Here is a 10,252-nt window from a genome sequence, read left to right on the forward strand (position 1 = left end):
TAGATGGCCTTCGAGTTACTTTGCGTGAAATTCAAAACAAGCCAATCCTCAGACTTTCCTCATTGGAACTATTGAAAGGCGTATAAGATAACCTAAGTTAGCTGCATGGGAACACATTCCTAGCTGTATCTCCTGTTGACGATAAAAGAATATTCAGTGACTATTTAATAAACAGTTTATAATGTCTCCAAGATTTTACCAAAGTGAAGACATAAAGCTTCATTGAAGGTGGAATCACATGGTGTCTTGATGCACTTGCGAGAGTTCTAAGCTGGATAAGAGGGAAATTCGTTTGCCATGGTTTCACCATCTGTAAAGACAGAGGAACCAGAGTGAACAAACCATTGTTTTAACTGTTACTTATTTTATAGCTGTATATAGGAATGTCTGTATTCTATTGTAAGACGGGATAATCTTGTAAAAGAAACTTTCTGGATAATGTCACAGTAGCTGCATGAGAGTTAACAGTAAATTATGGAGTTTAGTTGAAAACTATTTAGTTATGAGGGGTGTTGTAGTCAGCTTGCATTGAATATCATGGTGAATGGTTTGGAAAAAACATGTATTTGACATCATGTAGTATGTTTCTGTAAAGTTACATGGTTTCAATGTAACTTTTCATTGGCAATGTAAATAATTAATACATTATGATCTATCAGATTCTTCAAATGAAGCCATCACTTTAGCCAATAAGAAGAAAATTAGCTCTAGAAAATGAAGAGAAGTTAGTTGCTTGTGATATTTGATTAGACACTTGTATTTTTAGTATGGGCCTAATGTGGTAAATTGTCCACTAGTTTCACCTTTAAAAAAAAAAAAGACTTGCAGTTTTGACAACAATGGGTTTGAGAACAGTGAACAGCAATGTGTATATTTTCAGAAAAAGGCAGTGTTATCATTCAGTATCTAAATGGTATTCAGTGATGTATTACAAATCCAACCTAGTGTATTGTCACAATCTGTTTCACTGATAGAACTGATGCATAAACCAACTGTTTTGTCTGCAAAACAGAATACATTTACTCAAACTGTTATCTGTATAATTATTGGCACTAGTTGATAATTATGAATATCGTACTATTGAAATTCCAGTTTTGGTAGGAGCATAAGTGGTGCTTCACAGACACTGTATTAAATCCGAAAGTGAACGCAAAACTTATCACGTTTTCATAACCTGTATATTTAGAACACTAAACTAACTTCTGATAAAAATTAGATGTAACATCGTGGTTGATTTCACAAATATACTCAGGATAATATTTGTATAGTTCATACAAAATTAATTTTATTAACTGATGAAATCAGTACAAAATCTATCTATGTACAGTTAATGCTATTTTTCAGAAATAATGCTGATATGAAATTTTCAGTAAATATCCATAAAATTTATAAATAGTTCAGTGAAGTAAATTAAATAATATTCGAAAATAATGTCTAAACAGTTTTCTACACGGTAATGTATTAACACAGAATCATGATTTCTCCTTACAAAGACGAAACCACAAAATCTGTGACTATTCCAATTCCTTCAACTCAAAATGCAGTCTCAGATAAATGTTGCAGATTTTGCTAAATATATACACCTTAATACTGAAATCAAGTTATTCTCTCTTCCTGATATACTGTGTATTTTACATACAGATAGTGCGTACGTTATATGGAAACGATCTTGGAGCCTTACCACCTTATTGAAGTCTGTAATGGTATATCCAGTTACACTTTATTTAGTTAATAGTAATATTTTCCATTGCAAAAGGCTCCATCTTATTGTTTTCATATCCAAGGCACATCACTACCTCCCTGGCTTTCCATAATCTATCTAGTGTAGAAGGATGACAATTTCTGGCTGGTCATACATAAATCCACTGACACTGTATCCAATAGCTTTACCACTATTTCTTCATGAGGAATAGCATGAATACCAGTTTGATTTTTTATTTGCATGAAGTATGCGATTGTTTAATAGACATATCATGAAAGTAACTTGTTACACGTGGCTTGTATTAGTTTTCAGACTTAGATAATTCTTGATTCTGTTCTATACTGTAATCTAGAACATGTATATTTCTTTTGAAACAGACCTTCATGTCCACTGTTCTCAGATCGCACAAGATGTCAAGTAGGTGGTGTATGACTGGTTACAGATCAATTTCTGGAAAGTGCTGATGCCTCAAGTTGATCCACATTCTTTTTTTCTCCAGTGATGTTTTGTACGAAAGATGTTCTCATTTTAAAATTACAAACCTTCAACTTGAACACACCTTTTTAATCTCTTTGTAGGAATATTTTGAATTGGAAAGGGTTGTTACATATCCTTTTCAAAAGCTATCATTTTTCGGTGACATGATACTACCTAAAAATTCCAAACAATATCAAAATGTAGTTCTGATACATGCCCTTCTGCTGCAACTTTATAGAACCGTTTAATGTTGCGCGATTTAATTTGCACATTCAAACTCATTTTAATGTAATGCTTTAACTCCTGTGTATGTTACTTCGTGTAAATAATTCACTATATACAAATTGTTCTCCATATATTTCCTTCCCAGTGCGGACTTATAACGCCAAACACCGGGTTTCGATACCCGTGGCGGGCAAAGCACAGATAGCACTTTGTGTGTAATTATAAATAACAAAACAACAACCCGTATATTTACGTGCATACATTTACCAAAATATATTTCTATTTTATTAGATCACCAATCAGCAGCAAGTATAATACCCACAGAAGCCAACACCAGTATCAATAGCTTCTTCCAGTGCATAACAAAGTGAACATTGTAGCCTTCAGGTGTCACCTAAAATGTTAGAACAATACTAAGCCAAAGCACATCAGTTAAATAACAATAATAATAAAAAAGATCTCAAATAGGAAAAAGCAGAAATTACTTTTACCATATAACTGTCCACACAATTCACATATACACAAAATAATACAGTATTGGTTCCAAGGATGATAAAAACTACATTTACTATCATAACACAGCAATAAGCCTCAAATTCCATGCTTAACTTTGTGGAAAACAATGGCCTCATGGTTAACGACAGTTACCTCTAATTGCCTCAGTGTACCCAGCTGTATAATGAGTACCATTCAAAGGAAATGCGTCATCATTCCGATTCTTTTGTGCCACAGGAGACTGCAGTGAGGCACTTATCTTATGTGTCTTTTGAGGCATGAGAAAAATGAACGTACTCACTTTTTCTTCTTTCATAGGGTCATATAACCTGCCACACCAGATAAACCCCAAAATAAACCTTAAACAATTTTTTGAGGTATATATATGCTATCAATGTAAACGTCTTGTTACTGTACTTCATAAAGACCGGCACAGACAAGCAACTACAATATTGCACTGCAACTTAATTTAAGGTTTCGTAAATTTGTTCGTGAAGTGAAAGTTCACACAGAAATTTCCTACTGGCAAACACTGAGCAACATTTGCCACAACATTTACACTGATTACTCAAATTTCAAGGTGTTTTCAAGTCAGCGGTGTGCCAGAGTTCTTGGTTGTTTTCGATAGTTAAAACCAACCATTAGTTTCATAGGATCTTACTTGACAACCTCATTTGTCCCTACTGTTTGACTAACAAGTATTTACAGGCTACTCATTAGAACTACTGTTACAGCTCAATAGATAAATTAACAAATTATTGAAATATTTCAGATCAAAGTCTTACCAGGTATTGCTCAAAAGCTCAGAAAGTATGAGTTGCAGTGCTATTTTAAATTGATGTCCTTTAGACATTGTACCATAATCCACCAATGAATAGCTCATAAAGCAAAGAATGGCTTTTGCTTTCAGATATGGATTTTTAAATCAATTGACTGATTAATTGCTTGATCAGCTAAAATGACAAGAAAAGTTTGATGTCATTATCTTATTCCAATAATAAGTTGATAGATGACTTTCAGTTCATGAAAAGTTTTTTGGTTTAAGTTTATCGATACATTTACTGCATTGTAAATAACGAATTTAGAATTTGTCTGCTCGTCCAGAAATATAGGTTTATATTCTATTTTAAAAATATAATAATTTACGTCTTTGTTTTTCATGTAAGTTTCCTTTCACAACATTGGTTTTATTACTACGGTTTCTTGTTCTCACCCTCTTATGTTATTACAACACGTGATTTGAATAACTACTAATGAAGCTAAAGTTTAAAAATAATTCGAGAAAATGACTAAAAATGATCGGATAGAAAACATCATGGTACATGTGCACAATAAAGAATAAATAAATGTCATTGTAACAGTATTTGTTACGTTGATATGTTAGCCAGGTAGAGCTCCCATAACAGTGCACAAAAAGATTATAATGTAAAGTTTGCCATGTTTAGGACGAAAACACAAATCTGGGAATTTTCTTATAGTTTCTTTGATTTAGGCCCGGCCTGGCCAGGTGGTTAAGGTACTCGACTCATTATTTGAAGGTCGCGGGTTTGATTCCCCGTTGCACTAAACATGCTCGCCCTTTCAGCCATGGCGGCCTTATAATGTTACAGTCAATCCCACTATTCGTTGGTAAAAGAACAGCCCAAGAGTTGACGGTGAGTGGTGATGACTAGCTGCCTTCCATCTAGTCTTACAATGCAAAATTAGGGACGGCTAGCTCAGATAACCCATCGAATAGTTTTGCGCGAAATTCAAAACAAATCCTCTGACGTTATTTTTTATTTCTGAAAATGATTTTAACTATAATGACTATAACTTTATAACGTCCCCAAGGCTGAAAGAGCGACTATGCTTGGTAATACGAGGATTCAAATTGAATAGTTGGCTCGGGACCCTCAGTATAGTTGTCACTATTGTAACCGGTTCATGCAAGTCTATGATCTTGTATATGAAAAGGAACCAGAAAAGATGAAACTGTGGGCAGCCAAGGATTTTTTCAACACCTCGATACTTTCAAAATTTTGGAATTTATGCCTTCAGAAACAAAATATTAAATTAAATGGAAATGATATTTTCTAATATTACTGTCTCTAAATCATGTTCTAGAGTCATATATAACTTACGTTTATGAAGATTGACAGATTATTTATTTCATTTATCATCTTAAAATATTTGAACTTGTCTGAATCTCATATGGCTCGTCATGGCCAAGCGTGTTAAGGCGTGCGACTCGTAATCCGAGGGTCGCGGGTTCGCATCCCAGTCGCGCCAAACATTCTCGCCCTTTCAGCCGTGATGGCGTTATAATGTGACGGTAAATCCTACTATTCGTTGGTAAAAGAGTAGCCCAAGAGTTGGCGGTGGGTGGTGATGACTAGCTGCCTTCCTTCTAGTCTTACACTGCTAAATTAGGGACGGCTAGCACAGATCGCCCTCGAGTAGCTTTTTGTGAAATTCTAAAAACAAAACAAACAAACTGAATCTCATGGCGTCTACTTGAATGTGTCATCCTCTGGTTAAAAACAAAGTAGTTTATGGAATCAAAAATGCAGGCACAGAACTAGCTATGCCTGATGATAACCTTTATTTCCAATAGCGAATCTTTTTTTAGTATTTGTAGTGATTTCAAACAAGTTCTCAGTTAAAGAACAGTTGTACGTGACCTTAGGAAATTAGTTTTTATTATTTTTATTAGTTCAGAAAACTTAATCAATCAGATTAAACATACGCGTTCAAAATAAACTTGGAAAAACACAAATTTTTAGTCAGAAAAACAAAATTGTAAAATAACCATTTATTCACAAATGTTTATAAAAAAAGACATGAAAAGAAAAAACTTAACTGAAATGAAAGCGACATACCATGTACAATAAATGTAAAACAAACAGTTTATTAACAATCTTTGATTATAAAGACGTAAGTGTTGTTACAACAATTACAGAGGCTACTTTGTGGCTTCTGGAGAGCAAAAGTTAACAACTATTCTGACTTCTCTGAAGACTTGCACAAACCAGAGCGACATCTCAGAGTACATTTCAATTAAAATATTAGAAAATTTCCTAAATTCCTTATCGTTGTCCTTATTTGAACAATGGCTTTTAAGTTAAAGGACATAACAGTGTTCCAGTCCCCACACATGAATCTTTCTAGTGTTAATTCTAGATTATGTGCTTTCTCTGAATTTTTTATTCTGTGTGTGTTTCGTGTTTTTCTTATAGCAAAGCCACAAAGGGCTATCTGCGCAGCCCACCGAGGGGAAATGAACCCCTGATTTTAGCGTTGTAAATCTGGAGACATACCTCTGTACTAGCGGGGGGCATTTTTGATTCCATAAACTACTTTGTTTTTAACCAGAGCATAATACATTCAAGTAGACGCCATGAGATCCAGACAAGATAAAACATTGTGAGATGATAAAAAATAAAGAATCTGTCAATCTTCACAAACGTAAGTTATATATGACTCTAGAACATGATTTAGAAACAGTAATATTAGAAAATATCATTCCCATTTAATTTAATATTTTGTTTCTAAAGACATAAATTCCAAAATTTTGAAAGTAATTAAAACATACACGGTTCTGTAATTTTTTCAAGTTTTAAAAAATAATAAATTAAAATTTTTATTAATTTAAATTAAAAAATAAAAATATTATTTCATTTCTGGCCTAACTAAGTAGTCCTTTTCTGTTAAAAAAGAAAGAAATATACTTAAGGAGAATTTCAGAAAGAGTTTGATGAGACCGATACAACCAACTACCATGTAGTTTTTGCAGTAGGGTTAAGTCCCCCAGAGTGCATATGTTACCCATATAGCCATAAAATAGAAAAGGCATACTCTTCATTCTGTTCTAGCCCGGCATAGCCAAGCGTGTTAAAGCGTGCGACTCGTAATCTGAGGGTCGCGGGTTCGCATCCCCGTCGCGCCAAACATGCTTGCCCTTTCAGCCGTGGGGGCGTTATAATGTTACGGTCAATCCCACTATTCGTTGGTAAAAGAGTAGCCCAAGAGTTGGCGGTGGGTGGTGATGACTAGCTGCCTTCCCTCTAGTCTTACACTGCTAAATTAGGGACGGCTAGCACAGATAGCCCTCGAGTAGCTTTGCGCGAAATTCAACAAACACCAACATTCTGTTCTTAACCTCTACACTAGTGACATTACTCTAAAACACTTTAGTGTAAGTCTAAGGAATTATCCACTGATATTTTATCTTGAATGGAGGAATGACTTGATATTATATGACAAGTAGATAATCAAGTCCTCAAGTTACTTAGCTATCTGTTGAACACTTGTAAATTATTAAACTAAATGAAAAGAGGCACCTCGTGTGTTTCAACATAGCACAATTTATGTGGTTTATTGTGCTTAATTAAGAAAAGAAATATTCAAATATTGTATCCAGCAAGCACGTGTAGTTCGTTCTATGGTTACTACAGAAAGTGTGTATATATATTTATTAAAAGAAATACGATATCAATTACTTTAAGCTTTATAAAGAACTTATCTTAACGTAACCTGATATGAATGTGGCAAAAACCTTTAACATCAAACTTATCCTTAATACACTTTATCAACAGATATTATATTATGTATATAAGAAATAAATAAAGCTGGATAATTCATCATTTGTTTTTAAAAGCCTATCTTTCAACTTTACTTCATCCACAAGGAAACAATAAATAAGCCTCAACCACATGAAAACAATGAGAAGAAAATACATAGAAACATATGTTTGTTGAATTTTGTTCAAAACTACTTGAGGACTATTTGTGCTTGGTATCCCTAATTTAGAAGTGAAAGGTTATAAGGAAGGCAGCTAGTAAACACTACACACTGCTAATTTTGGGTTACTCTTTTATCAAAGAAAAGTGAAACTAACCTCACGGCTGGAAGGGTTAGCATGTTTGATGATGAAATTCAAACTCGCTACAGGCAGGCAGGTCGTGAGTCGAGTACATAAACAATTAACCATTACAGGCCCCCGCCTACATGGATACAGTTAGCAGATTAAGCTATATGGAGTTTCGGGATTTTTTGAGACGAATTGTATTGCCTTTTTTTTTTCAGTTATTCAGCTCAAACATCCAGATATGTAAGATAAAATTTAATTTAAAAATGTAGCCTTCACTTCATCAGATATCTGCTATATTATACAGGGGGTGGCCAAACTTGCTTAACGTAAAAGCCACAAACGATAAACTTTAGATAAACTAAAGAGCCACAAGACATGAACAAATATTACACACGTTTTATTGTTACATACACATTATGTTACTAAATTATATATAAATATTAAGAAATACACGTACGTATTAATATTTATTGATGTATGTAGGTTTTAAACTGTTAATTTGAATTAATCTCAATAATCACAAAGTACACATATATGCACCAAATGTTTTCAAAATCCTGGCTGATTATTATTTTAACTATATTGAGCGTATTTAATATGTTACTAACCTACGGACACATCTAAGAAAAATATGAAAATTTGCATTTCATAAATATTAACTGAGACTGCCAAAAATAAAAATAAAAGGAATAAAAACATATATTTTAATATTTATTTGTCTTAGTAAATATCTGGTCAAAACATGGAGAAAAATATGTAATACAATAAAATTATAGATATTTTAATCAGATACCACCTTACAAAATTTTAGTCTTCTCATGATATTTTTTGGACACAAACAAACATTAATACAATTATCAGGCTATTTACTGTCAGTAGAGGTCTTATGAGTTTCCGTCTTGATTGTGAGTCGTTGAAATTCCGGCTGATATGTTGTCAAGGCTGTACGTATTAGCTCTGTCAGATGTTGATTTGTAAGGTCTGTACGATGCTTCGACCTCACAAACTTCATTACAGGGTACAGTGATTCAAAGCAGTACGTTGTACTGAAAATTGAGATGAGTCGCACATTGGTTTTCGTCAGTTAAGAATATTTTATTTCCGGAACTTGCCTACAAAACTCAATTGTGGAATGGGATTTATAGATCATCTTTAGACCCAAATCCTCCTGTAATTCTATTAGTTCCATTACCACAACAACTGATTATGTAACAAGAGGTTCGAGAATTGGACAACCATCATTGATCACATCAACCATGAATGAGTTTACAAGAAAGGCGAAGCAGGGCTTCAGCTTCTGCAAGTTCTCAAACGTATCTAGGAAATTATCAAGCAGTCCTTGTAATTTATCTTTGTATTTTTCCAGTTTGAGGTCTTTTATTTCAATATCAGGAAATGTATTTACTCTCCTTTTGAGATTGGGAAAGTAACTAAAGTTTCTTGAAAATATGTCTCTTTGAAAAAGTCTTATCCTATTCTGAAAGCTGAAAATTGTTTGAGTAAGATTAGAAACAATCTAAACTTCCCTTAGAGCGCTAAGTTGAAAGTTGTAGATGATTTATTATGTCAGTAAGTAATATTAAATCTTGCATCCATTCATCATTTTCCAGTTAAGGATAGAATATTTTCTTTTCTTCAAGATCTACAGACTTATTTAAGACACTGCTGGTTGACAGCCACCTAACAATACAGCAGAAAGAGACATCACTTAATTTATCTTCAAGCTCCAGTTCTTCTATAAAATTTTTGAACTATCGGTAGGTCTTTCATTTAAATGTATGAAGTTGACAATTTCAAAAACAAATTTCATAACATCTTCATATTTGAAGTATCTGGCTGCCAGGTGTTCACGAAGACTAATGCAGTGAACAAGGAGAAACTCTGGAAAGTTGAGGTCACTTTTCATTCGTGCAATTAATCTCGCATTTATCCCCACCATTGCAGGTGCTCCATCTGTTGTAACACTGACGAGTTATCCAGTAGAATATCAGCATTTGTTAAAGCTCTGTCAGTCAAGCACATTTTTAATGTCAACAATACGAGCTATTTCTTTTAGTGCCACTAAGTCTAACATCTCTTCTTTCATAGTTGCATCAGAGGAGACATAACAAACAAATATCGCCAGTTGTGAATTGTCTTGTATGTTTGTAGATTCGTCAAGGACTAAGCTGAATGCAAGGAAATTCTTTAAATCATTTTGCATTTTGCCTGCAACATCAGTACTGATCTGTGAGATACGTTTCTCTGTAGTGTGACGTGAAGCTGGTGTTTGTGCTATTAGTCGCTGAAGTTTTGTGCTATTTAAACCTAACACTGCAACAACTTCAGCTATATTGTTCTTAACAAATTCCCCTTCAGAATATGGACGTTTAGCACGAGCAATATTCCATGATATAACAAAACTAGCTTTAGTCGTTGTATCAACTTCCTCACTGAATGATGTCAGTAGTGTCTGCTGGCTATTTAGTAATGATTTTAGCACAGTTAACTGGTTTTTCCGT

Source organism: Tachypleus tridentatus, chromosome 10 (assembly GCF_004210375.1).
Source record: "Tachypleus tridentatus isolate NWPU-2018 chromosome 10, ASM421037v1, whole genome shotgun sequence".
Lineage (NCBI taxonomy): Eukaryota > Metazoa > Arthropoda > Merostomata > Xiphosura > Limulidae > Tachypleus > Tachypleus tridentatus.